Genomic DNA, 13,422 nt, shown 5'->3' with positions numbered 1-13,422 from the left:
TCATTAATGTGGTATTAATACATTTCATTATAGTAAAGTAGTATTATAATTCTAGTATTACCTGATGTGAAAGATTCTTTCAATATCTTGTTGAATCCTTAAAACAAACTGTGGGTTTTTTTTTCTTAATTATTATACATACTGTGTGGAAATTTAGGAAATACAATTAAATGCAAAAATACAAGGAGGTTATAAAAAATTATCCATAGTCGCATCATTTGAAAACAACCACTTTTTAGATTTGGTATGTATCCTGCCACTGTCTAGGTCTGTGCTTTTATAGGAATAGCTCTTGCTTGACTGCCTCAATTATATGGCTAAAATTCTGATTAGATATTCCAGCTCTTTTTTTGGTCTACATATTTCCCCACAACAAGGCCATAAAGATATTCTCTTAAATATTCTGGTAAATGTTTTAAATTTTGACTTTCACATTGCAGGCCTTTGGGTCATCTGGAGGTTATGTTTGAACATAGGAATTAATTTTAATTTTTTTAGTATAAATAGTCCCCAGATTGCTAGTCTCTGCAACTTTATCATACATCAGCTTTGCAAATGTTTTATGTTAAATTTTAATATAAAATTAATAGGAGATAATTCATGAGAAATGCTTACTATCTTTTATTTGTCATCTTTAATTTGGTTTTTATTTAGTTATCCTAAATAAACATTCTTCCTGATTTCAAGCTAAGTATATCAACCATTTTTTTTTTTTTGGGAGACAGAGTCTCACTCTGTTGCCCGGGCTAGAGTGCCCTGGAATCAGTCTAGCTCACAGCAACCTCAAACTCCTGGGCTTAAGCAATCCTACTGCCTCAGCCTTCCGAGTAGCTGGGATTACAGGCGTGTGCCACCATGCCTGGCTAATTTTTTCTACATATATTTTTAGTTGGGCAGATAATTTCTTTCTATTTTTAGTAGAAACAGGTCTCGCTCTTGCTCAGGCTGGTCTCGAACTCCTGACCTTGAACGATCCACCCACCTTGGCCTCCCAGAGTGCTAGGATTACAGGCGTGAGCCACCCTGCCCAGCTTAGTATATCATCCTTTATAAGAGCATTTATTATTTTGAAAACTATATATGAGCCAGTGGTTACAAAATTAAGTTTGAGGTAATTTAAAGTCATTAATGAAAAATCTTTTGGTTTTCTGCTTTTGTATTTTAGATATGCATCTCTTGCTTTCCAAAAAAAAAAAAAAAAAAACAGTGATGTAAAGATGGCTGTGAAAGGAATGATGCCAAAAAGGTGGGGGACTGCTGCTTTACAGTCTTTTTTTTAATTCTTTATTCTTGAATAGTGCTACTCTATAAGTGACTAATTATTATACTTTCATCACTTTTTGTAGCTAACGTTATCTCATAATTGTTGAAACCATAAAATGCAGTCATTTTATTTTTTTATGCCCTCATCTTTACCTCACTGAAATTTTAAACACGATGTGGAAAATGATGGAAGTTTGCTTTGTTCACTCTTTCCACTTCTCAGCAAAATGCCTGGGATCCCGTAGGCATCCACAGACCTTTCTTTTCAATGTACATGTAGTAAAATGCACATTTTGGTGTCCATGACTTTAGATGAAGGCATACGGGCAAGTAACCTCCACCATAATCAAGATACAGAACAGTTTCCTCATTCCAGAAAATTCTCTCATGCTCTGATATATTTCCTATTCTTAAAATTTTACCTATTTCAGAATGTCATGTCAATGAAACCATACTATGTATCCCCAGTAGTCTGGCTTCTTTTACTTAGCTTAATGCACTTGACGTTGATCCATGCTGTTGTGTGTGTAAGTACTTCATTCCTGTTCAAGTATTCCTCATTTTTATTCAGTTATTTTCTTACTGACTTTTGAATTCTTTATCAGATAGATATGTGATTTGCAAATAATTTTTCTCAGCTTGTGCCTTGTCTTTTCATCTTAACAGTGTCTTTCTTAGCAGGGGTTTTTAATTTTCATAAAGTATAAACTATCAATTTTGCTTTTGTAACTTTTTAGTGTTGTAGCTAAGAGCTCTTAGCATAATTCAAGGTCACAAAGGTTTTGAGTTAATTTTTATAAATTGTTTGAGGTTGAATTGTGGTGGTTTTGATTCTTTGTATTTGTTTCTATTTTGCGTATGGAATTGTGCCAGTGTCATTTGTTGAGGAGACTGTCTAATGTCCATTGAATTACCTTTGCACCTTGGCCAAATATCAGTTGCCCCATTTGTGTGGATCTATTTCTAGACTGTGACAGTTCCATTTAACTCTATCTATTTTTCCACCCATACTACATGGCCTTGATTACTGTAGCTTTATAGTAACTCTTGAAATCAGGTGGAATGAGTCCTCTAACTTTATTATTTTTTAAAATTGTGGCTGTTCTAGTCTGTTTTGTCTTGCTATATAAATTTTATAATTCAACTTGTCTATCTACAACAAAAATCTTACTTGGATTTTTACTGGAGTTACTTTGAATTTACAGATCAGCACAAATCCCTTTTTAATAAATGGATGAAAGAAAAATATTCGTTGAATAAATGAATCTAAATTTTTCCCTTAGTAAGATTAAAGGGATCTCTTTCAACTTTGTCTGTTTTCCAATCCTTTCCTAATTCCTGGAGTTATCACATTCCTTTTCTATAGCATTACCGTTTCCATTCACAGACCTTTGTCTCTACTCTCAGTCAGGCATAGCCCTTCTTTATCCCGACAGGATTTTCACTTGACTTTGCATTCCTTTGACGTTACTCTCCTTATCTGTCTTGTGTTCTTATTGCCAGACTTCTCAATGAAGTGATTTATATCCAATGTCTCAATTTCTTTGGTTGCTTCTCTCGTTTGTCCTAATAATCTGTCCTCAGTCTTTACAATTTCACTTGAACTCCTCTTTCCATTGTCACTGGTGACGTTTTCAATGGTCTTTCCCCATCTGCCTTCGTGACTCCTTGGCCTCTTTAAATTAGTCATTTCTTTCTGGAAACTCTTTTCGTCTCATCTCAGTGACACTTCACATGGAGGGTGAATTTTTTGTTTCCTTCCACAGTAGGAAGGAAGGAAAGAAAGTACAATTAGGTTACATGGGGACCTAAACAGAAGGTTTGGGAACTGTGGCTTCTCCTCTCCCTTCTCATGTACCAGTTAATATGGTTTCTTGCCTCTGCATCTCTGTGTGTTCATTCTCCTCCTCCTCTCTGCACATGACAGTTTTCTGCCCGCATTTGGCTTTGTGTTACTGAATTCTGACTCTACAGTATTTTCAGTTTGACAGATTAATTTGCTTGAGGAACACCAAAGGAGCACCCCGAATGCGGCGCCGGGTACCAGCATGGCCCCTTTGGGCCCTCGGACTCGGAGCTTCTTTGGTTGGACTGGTGGGTCGTCCCGAGCGCCGTTTTTGGTTGATGGTCTTGGTTTACTCTGAGCCGGTTCTTTTCCTAGGAATTGTTGTTTGGGATCCTAACTTAGATTTGGAGGTGCATCCTAAAGGGTCTTCTCCCTTGTCTTTTTATCCTAAAATTAATCTCAGTTGGCTTTGCTGTGCATTTTTGAAAGAGGAAACTGAACTGTCTTGTTGGTAGATAAATGAGAGACTGAGCTCCTCAGCTCCGAAGAGAAGGGGCAACCTTACTCCTCCCAGCCTTGGGAGACCCGGGCGACCGGGGTCCCGGGTGGGAGTTGCCTGGGGCGAATCCCTGAGGCGCGAGTGGCCCCATAGGGAACCCCCCCCCCCCACACATTAATTAAAAGAAGGCTCTTCCAGGAAACGCATATAAGAGCTGATCACTCGGCGTTTGGAGCCCTCTCGGAGGTGCTAGACCTCCGAGAGAGAGAAACCTGAGACACCTAAGAGGGTGGGAGCGACTCACTCAGTGGTGAGACCTTGAGGAGCCCCACCCACAAGCAGCACACTCTGATCCACAACACCCAACCCCGTGTTACAGTTCGGTTGCTTCTTTTAAAGAAAAAATGGGACATCCTTTAAAATCGAGGAAAGACAAGGGAGAATGACCCCCATGGGGCACCGCAGTTGGTGTGTGGTACCTCTACTTGCAAGTAGTTCCGGAAATGAAAAGAGTGGAAGGCATGCCAGGTGTTGGTAGGGCTCCAGCTGGTTATAGCTAATGCTTGTGCACAAGTTTTTACGAAAGGGCAAATTACATCCAGGAAAATTCAGAGTTGAAACGGTCTACCTACCGCCTATAGAGTTGAAGTGTCTTGAGCTATTTCTCTCTCTTCTTTTCTGGCTACTCAACCCTGCTAAGTTTTTCTGTTGATGTCCAGATAACTCATTCTTTACGGCATTTACAATGGAAAGGCTACATGGAGATCCTGATGCCAGTTATTGGTCAAAGGGGTATGAAAATATTTCCATTTTGGTCTCTTAACCCTAAAGGCAGACAGAGTTTACCTCCACTGATTCACTGTGTATAGAGAGGTACACAGGAGGTGTTTCTAAACGCACTGTCATGTAATGTTAACCGGAGTGTCAGGGACTCAGAGTTGTCCTAGAAGTTGTGGTTAGAAGAGCTTAAGGTGAAAGCTTCGGTTTTCCCTTCGTCTCATCAATTTTTGTCCCACTCTTTACAAGCGAGCAGGTTATGTGTACATTATGTGGGTGTGACAAAGTTTGTGCCTGGGGAAAATGTTTGTAAATTATTAATTTTTGTGTAGTAATTTATTTTAAGCTGAAAAGTGAATGATGATTGCAATCCAGAGAATCTGAAAACAGTCTTACTCTTTATGAATATTGCGTGTACTCGTGTACAGCCCCCCCCAAAAAAAATTGTTCTGAGAACATTTAGATTGTTTCCAGACAGCTTAATCTTGATCCTCACGGAGAAAGCATGCTACTTTTTCGTGTCATTGTTTGAGTTGCTGAGGACTGGCGCTTAGAGTTGTTTTTTTTTTTTTTTCTTTCTCTGTCTCTCTCTCTCTGAGCCTACACTCAGGTGATCTTATGTTGATATCAGATTCAGAAAACTTAACTTAAAACGAAGGCTTCAGGAGCAAAAATGTTCTGACCTTGCCTCGTCTGCCTGCATCTTGTACCAACCCCTCCCTGAAGCCAGCCATAAAAACCAGAATCCCTCTACCCAAGGCAGGTTGTACAGCCCAGAACCCCTGTTTTTCTGAAAGCTAGCCTCAAAACCCAAACTTAGTCTATGTAAAATGGCCATGAAGTAATTATCTGACCTGCTTTGTTCTTACTTTGTTTTACTGTAAAACCCCATGCCAGAAAGGGCCTTGCCACCCTGCAGCCCAGAAGGGAGGAAGGCACACTGGAGAGAGGCCAAGCAGAATCTAAATGTAAAAGCCTTGCTGGTTCTGCCACTTGGCCTGTTAGAGTGAGCGCACCCCCTTTTGGGCCAGTCATTTCTACTGCACTGGCCATGCTTTCAACATAAATAATGGGCAGTTTCCCCTGCACCTTTGAGTGTACGTTCTGAAGTTGTCCATGCATAAGTTTTATTCCTTTTTCCTAGTAACCTTCTCAGCAGTAAATTCTCAACAGGTCTTCACAGGGACCTTTTTGGGCCTTTGCTCCCCGACTTTGGGGACCAGAGAGACTTTCATCCCTGTGATGTCAATAAATTCTATTTTGGGACGTGACGTTTTGGAAGGATCTAACGAACTGATGGGATGTTATAAAATGTCTACTACGTTTATAACATTTAAAAGTGATGTCATATTTGCTGACTAAGTCTTACTGAAGGACTTACTTGCTTTTCTCGGTAAAATTTACGAGGTTAACATTGAAAAGCCAGTAACTTAAACGATATTTTAATCCCTGTTCCATGTTACAGATCTAATTTACAGGGTACAAAAATGGCAAACAGAAAAGTAACTTAAACGAATAGCTGGAATCTACGTAAACTGCTAAGGTAAATGAATAGATAAGATAAAGTAGGTAAATACAAATGAATAAAATTTTCCTATATTTCAAAATCTTGAAGTCATTATGTTAATTTAAAAGAGATACTCATAAAATGTTTGGATCATTTATAAGGTAAAAGACTACAACATTGGTTCTTAAACATAAGGTTAAAGCTTATACCTTGTTATATTTGTATTTAGGAATGCCAATAAAATGGGCGACTAACACTTCAAAGTTACTTTAACTTCTTAGGTTTTTGTAAGAGTTGACGTGATCATCTGTATATGTGTGTAATTAAAACTTGTAGATGAAAGGAAAATAATTCCATACAAAATTTTTTAATGAAAATATCATAAGATATAAGTATTTTGTGAAAAGATGATTTTGTCTAATTCACTGATCTTTGAAAGTAAACTTCAGTATGTCAATGGTCATTAAAAATTAAGTGGATGTGAAAGTTACAGGTCATAAAAGTTTGGCCATAGATGCCATCTCTCTGACATATCTTGGCCAAAAGGGGAGACTTGTGAACTAAAGTAAAATTTTGAGGCTCACCCTCCCCCAATAGTGCCGCAGCTGCCTATAACCTGCAAGCCGCTGCTTCCAGATGGCCCACCTCTTCAGGCCAAAGGGATGTGTACCTGCCATGTATTAATTTATGACTTTACCTAGAGGCCTCTTGGGCGTGGTTCGAGGTCATGAGTCTCAAATTTGGCTCAGATTAAATCTCTTTCAAGTTATGTTACGGAGTTTGGTTTCTTTTCCATTGACGAGATTGACGCCTGGGCGTGGCGCTCGGGGAAGACTCAGGACCACTGAAGGAGCAGCCCGAACGTGGCCCCGGGTACCAGCACGGCCCCTTTGGGCCCTCCGACACTGAGCTTCTCCTTTGGTGGGACTGGTGGTTCGTCCCGAGCGCCGTTTTTGGTTGATGTTCTTGGTTTACTCTGAGCCGGTTCTTTTCCTAGGAATTGTTGTTTGGGATCCTAACTTAGATTTGGAGGTGCATCCTAAAGGGTCTTCTCCCTTGTCTTTTTATCCTAAAATTAATCTCAATTGGCTTTGCTGTGCATTTTAGAAAGAGGAAACTGAACTGTCTTGTTGGTAGATAAATGAGAGACTGAGTTCCTCAGCTCCGAAGAGAAGGGGCAACCTTACTCCTCCCAGTTTGGGAGACCCGGCAACCGGGGTCACAGGTGGGAGTTGCCTGGGGCGATTCCCTGAGGCGCAAGTGGCCCCATAGGGAACCCCCACACACGTTAATTAAAAGAAGGCTCTTCCAGGAAACGCATATAAGAGCTGATCACTCGGCGTTTGGAGCCCTCTCGGAGGTGCTAGACCTCCGAGAGAGAAACCTGAGACACCTAAGAGGGTGGGAGCGGCTCAGTGGTGAGACCTTGAGGAGCCCCACCCACAAGCAGCACACTCTGATCCACGACACCAAACCCCGTGTTACAGTTCGGTTGCTTCTTTTAAAGAAAAAATGGGACATCCTTTAAAATGGAGGAAAGACAAGAAAGAATGACCCCCCATGGGGCACCGCAGTTGGTGTGTGGTGCCTCTACTTGCAAGTAGTTCTGGAAATGAAAAGAGTGGAAGGCATGGCAGGTGTTGGTAGGGCTCCAGCTGGTTATAGCTAATGCTTGTGCACAAGTTTTTACGAAAGGGCAAATGACATCCAGGAAAATTCAGAGCCGAAACGGTCGACCTACCGCGCTATAGAGTTGAAGTGTCTTGAGCTATTTCTCTCTCTTCTTTTCTGGCTACTCTAAACCCTGCTAACTTTTTCTGTTGATGTCCAGATAACTCATTCTTTACGGCATTTACAATGGAAAGGCTACATGGAGATCCTGATGCCAGTTATTGGTCAAAGGGGTATGAAAATATTTCCGTTTTGGTCTTTCAACCCTAAAGGCAGATAGAGTTTACCTCCACTGATTCAGTGTGTATAGAGAGGTACACAGAAGGTGTTTCTAAACACACTGTCATGTAATGTTAACCAGAGTGTCAGGGACTCAGAGTTGTCCTGGAAGTTGTGGTTAGAAGAGCTTAAGTTGAAAGCTTTGGTTTTCCCTTGGTCTTGTCCATTTTTGTCCCACTCTTTACAAGCGATCCGGTTATGTGTACATTATGTGGCTGTGACAAAGTTTGTGCCTGGGAAAAACATTTGTAAATTATTAATTTTTGTGTAGTAATTTATGTTAAGATGAAAAGTGAATGATGATTATAATCCAGAGAATCTCAAAACAGTCTTACTCTTTATGAATATTGCATGTACTCAAGTGTACAGCCCCCCCCCCAAATTGTTCTGAGAACATTTAGATTCTTTTCCAGACAGCTTAGTCTTGATCCTCACGGAAAAAGCATGCTACTTCTTTGTATCATTGTTTGAGGTGCTGAGGAGTGGCGCTGAGAGTTTTTTTTTTTTTTCTTCTGTCTCTCTGTCTCTCTCTCTGTCTAAGTGTACACTCAGGTGATCTTATGTTGATATGGGATTCAGAAAACTTAAAACCATGGCTTCAGTAGCAAAAATGTTCTTGCCTTGTCTGCCTGCCTCTTGTACCAATCCCTCCCTGAAGCCGGCCATAAAAACCAGAATCCCTCTACCCAAGGCAGGCTGTACAGCTCAGAACCCCTTTTTTTCTGAAAGCTAGCCTTAAAACCCAAACTTAGTCTATGTAAAATGGCCATGAAGTAATTATCTGACCTACTTTGTTCTTACTTTGTTTTACCGTAAAACCCCGTGCCAGAAAGGGCCTTGCTGCCCTGTGGCCCAGAAGGGAAGAAGGCACACTGGAGAGAGTCCGAGCAGAATCTCAATGTAAAAGCCTTGCTGGTTCTGACACTCGGCCTGTTAGAATGAGCGCACCCCCTTTTGGGCCAGTCATTTCTACTGCCCTGTCCATGCTTTCAACATAAATAATGGACAGTTTCCGCTGCACCTTTGAGTGTTTGTTCTGAAGGTGTGCATGCATAAGTTGTAATCATTTCTCCTAGTAATGTCCACGGCAGTAAATTCTCAACAGGTCTTCATGGGAACCTTTTGGGGGCCTTTGCTCCCAGAGTTTGGGGACCAGAAACACTTTGATCCCTGTGATGTCAATAAATTCTGTTTTGGGACGTGACATCTTGGAAGGATCTAACGAACTAATGGGATGTTCTAAAACGTCAACTACATTTATAACATTTAAAAGTGATGTCATATTTGTTTACTAAGTCTTACTGCAGTACTTACTTGCTTTTCTCGGTAAGATTTATGAGTTTAAGAATGAAAAGCCAATAACATAAAGTATATTTTAATCCCTGTTCCATGTTACAGATCTAATTTACAGGGTACAAAAATGGCAAACAGAAAAGTAACTTAAACGAGTAGGTGGAATCTACGTAAACCGCTAAGGTAAATGAATAGATAAGATAAAGTAGGTAAATACAAATGAATAAAATTTTCCTATAATTGAAAATCTTAAAGTCATTATGTTAATTTAAAAGAGAGAATTATAAAACGTTTCGCTCGTTTGTAAGGTAAAATACTACAACATTGGTTCTTAAACATAAGTTTAAAGCTTATACCTTGTTATATTTGTATTTAGGAATGCCAATAAAATGGGCAACTAACAAACACTTCAAAGTTACTTTAACTTCCTAGGTTTTTCTAAGAGTTGACGTGATTGTCCGTATATGTGTGTAAGTAAAACTTGTAGATGAAAGAAAAATAATTCCATACAAAATTTTTTAATGAAAATATCATAAGATATCAGTATTTTGTGAAAAGATGATTTTGTCTAATTCACTGATCTTTGAAACTAAACTTCAGTATGTCAATGGTCATTAGAAATTAAGTGGATATAAAAGTTAAAGCTCATAAAAGTTTGGCCATAGATGCTGTCTCTCTGACATATCTTGGCCAAAAGTGGGGACTTGCGAACTAAAATAAAATTTTGAGGCTCACCCCCCATACACACACATCGCCGTTGCCTATAACCTGCGAGCCCCTGCCCGCTTCAAGAGGGCCCACCTCTTCAGGCGAAACCAATGTGTGCCTCTTACGTATTGATTTATGACTTTACCTATGACCCCTGTCTCCCTGAAATGCATAAAACCAAGCTATAACATATCAGCCACAGCGAGTCCACTTCCTCAAGGCCTCTTGGGCGTGCCTTGGAGTCATGAGCCTCAAATTTGGCTCAGATTAAATCTTCAAATTATGTTATGGAGTTTGGTTTCTTTTCCGTTGACGAGATTGACGCCCGGGCGTGGGGCTCGGGGAAGACTCAGGACCACCGAAGGAGCAGGCCGAACGCGGCACCTGGTACTGGCATGGCCCCTTTGGGCCCTCCGACTCCGAGCTTCTCCTTTGGTGGGACTGGTGGGTCGTCCCGAGCGCCATTTTTGGTTGATGGTCTTGGTTTACTCTGAGCCGGTTCTTTTCCTAGGAATTGTTGTTTGGGATCCTAACTTAGATTTGGAGGTGCATCCTAAAGGGTCTTCTCGCTTGTCTTTTTATCCTAAAATTAATCTCAATTGGCTTTGCTGTGCATTTTTGAAAGAGGAAACTGAACTGTCTTGTTGGTAGATAAATGAGAGACTGAGTTCCTCAGCTCCGAAGAGAAGGGGCAACCTTACTCCTCCCAGCCTTGGGAGCCCCGGGCGACCGGGGTCCCAGGTGGGAGTTGCCTGGGGCGATTCCCTGAGGCACGAGTGGCCCCATAGGGAACCCCCCCCCACATGTTAATTAAAAGAAGGCTCTTCCAGGAAACGCATATAAGAGCTGATCACTCGGCATTTGGAGCCCTCTCGGAGGTGCTAGACCTCCGAGAGAGAAACCTGAGACACCTAAGAGGGTGGGAGCCACTCAGTGGTGAGACCTTGAGGAGCCCCACCCACAAGCAGCACACTCTGATCCACGACACCAAACCCCGTGTAACAGTTCGGTTGCTTCTTTTAAAGAAAAAATGGGACATCCTTTAAAATGGAGGAAAGACAAGGGAGAATGACCCCCATGGGGCACCGCAGTTGGTGTGTGGTGCCTCTACTTGCAAGTAGTTCTGGAAATGAAAAGAGTGGAAGGCATGCCAGGTGTTTGTAGGGCTCCAGCTGGTTACAGCTAATGCTTGTGCACAAGTTTTTACGAAAGAGCAAATTACATCCAGGAAAATTCAGAGCCGAAACGGTCGACCTACCATGCTATAGAGTTGAAGTGTCTCGAGCTATTTCTCTCTCTCCTTTTCTGGCTACTCTAAACCCTGCTAACTTTTTCTGTTGATGTCCAGATAACTCATTCTTTACGGAATTTACAATGGAAAGGCTACATGGAGATCCTGATGCCAGTTATTGGTCAAAGGGGTATGAAAATATTTCGGTTTTGGTCTTTTAACCCTAAAGACAGATAGAGTTTACCTCCACTGATTCAGTGTGTATAGAGAGGTACACAGAAGGTGTTTCTAAACACACTGTCATGTAATGTTAACCAGAGTGTCAGGGACTCAGAGTTGTCCTGGAAGTTGTGGTTAGAAGAGCTTAAGTTGAAAGCTTTGGTTTTCCCTTGGTCTTGTCCATTTTTGTCCCACTCTTTACAAGTGATCCGGTTATGTGTACATTATGTGGCTGTGACAAAGTTTGTGCCTGGGAAAAACATTTGTAAATTATTAATTTTTGTGTAGTCATTTAAGATGAAAAGTGAATGATGTTTACAATCCAGAGGATCAAAAAACAGTCTTACTCTTTATAATATTGCGTGTACTCAAGTGTATACCCCCCCAAACAAAAAATTGTTCTGAGACCATTTAGATGGTTTTCCAGACAGCTTAATCTTGATCCTCACGGAGAAAGCATGCTGCTTCTTTTCATCATTGTTTGAGGTGCTGAGGACTGGCGCTGAGAGGTTATGTTTTGTTTTTTTCCCTCTCTCTCTGTCTCTCTCTCTCTCAGTCTACACTCAGGTTATCTTATGTTGATATGGTATTCAGAAAACTTAAAACCATGGCTTCAGTAGCAAAAACGTTCTGACCTTGCCTCGTCTGCCTGCCTCTTGTACCAACCCCTCCCTGAAGCAGGCCATAAAAACCAGAATCCCTCTACCCAAGGCAGGTCATACAGCCCAGAACCCCTTTTTTTCTGAAAGTTAGCCTTAAAACCCAAACTTAGTCTGTGTAAAATGGCCATGAAGTAATTATCTGACCTGCTTTGTTCTTACTTTGTTTTACCCTAAAACCCCATGCCAGAAAGGGCCTTGCCGCCCTGCAGCCCGGAAGGGAGGAAGGCACACTGGAGAGAGGCCAAGCAGAATCTCAGTGTAAAAGCCTTGCTGGTTCTGCCACTCGGCCTGTTCGAATGAGCGCACCCCCTTTTGGGCCAGTCATTTCTACTGCACTGTCCATGGTTTCAACATAAATAGTGGACAGTTTTCCCTGCACCTTTGAGTGTTTGTTCTGAAGGTGTGAATGCATAAGTTTTAATCATTTCTCCTGGTTTATCTTCACGGCAGTAAATTCTCAACAGGTCTTCATGGGGACCTTTTGGGGGCCTTTGCTCCCAGACTTTGGGAACCAGAGACACTTTGATCCCTGTGATATCAATAAATTCTGTTTTGGGACATGACGTTTTGGAAGGATCTAACAAAATGATGGGATGTTCTAAAAAGTCTACTACGTTCATAACATTTAAAGATTATGTCTTATTTGTTTACTAAGTCTTACTGAAGTACTTACTTGCTTTTCTCAGTAAGGTTTACGAGTTTAAGATTGAAAAGCCAAGGCTGGGCGCGGTGGCTCATGCCTGTAATCCTCGCCCTCTGGGAGGCCGAGGTGGGTGGATCGCTCGAGGTCAGGAGTTCCAGACCAGCCCGAGCGAGACCCCGTCTCTACTAAAAATAGAAATAAATTATCTGGACAACTAAAAATATATATAGAAAAAATTAGCTGGGCATGGTGGCACATGGCTGTAGTCCCAGCTACTCGGGAGGCTGAGGCAGTAGGATCACTTAAGCCCAGGAGTTTGAGGTTGCTGTGAGCTAGGCTGATGCCATGACACTCACTCTAGCCCGGGCAACAAAGTGAGACTCTGTCTCAAAAAAAAAAAAGATTGAAAAGCCAGTAACTTAAACTATATTTTAATCCCTGTTCCGTGTTACAGATCTAATTTACAGGTACAAAAATGGCAAACAGAAATGTAACTTAAACGAATAGCTGGAATCTAAGTAAACTGCTAAGGTAAATGAATAGATAAGATAAAGTAGGTAAATACAAATGAATAAAATTTTCCTATAATTGAAAATCTTAAAGTCATTATGTTAATTTAAAAGAGATAATCATAAAATGTTTGGCTCGTTTGTAAGGTAAAATACTACAACATTGGTTCTTAAACATAAGTTTAAAGCTTATGCCTTGTTTTCTTTGTATTTAGGAATGCCAATAAAATGGGCGACTAACAAACACTTCAAAGTTACTTTAACTTCCTAGGTTTTTCTAAGAGTTGAGGTGATCATCTGTATTTGTGTGTAATTAAAACTTGTAGACAAAAGGAAAATAATTCCATACAAAACTTTTTAATGAAAATACTATAA

The 13,422-nt window shown here is 40.8% G+C and overlaps 1 long non-coding RNA gene across 3 annotated transcripts in view; it reads left to right on the top strand.

Moving 5' to 3' along the window:
- Nucleotides 1-13,422, top strand: part of LOC123645051 — a 53,856-nt gene that overhangs the window by 13,107 nt on the left and 27,327 nt on the right. For all 3 annotated transcript variants that reach the window (XR_006737388.1, XR_006737386.1, XR_006737387.1), the window contains one exon: nucleotides 1,166-1,246. This is a non-coding gene — a long non-coding RNA (uncharacterized LOC123645051). The remainder of the gene's footprint in view (nucleotides 1-1,165; nucleotides 1,247-13,422) is intronic.

The sequence above is a fragment of the Lemur catta genome, chromosome 9 (genome assembly GCF_020740605.2).
Source record: "Lemur catta isolate mLemCat1 chromosome 9, mLemCat1.pri, whole genome shotgun sequence".
Taxonomy (NCBI): Eukaryota; Metazoa; Chordata; class Mammalia; order Primates; family Lemuridae; genus Lemur; species Lemur catta.
This window is presented reverse-complemented; position numbering and strand designations above follow the sequence as displayed.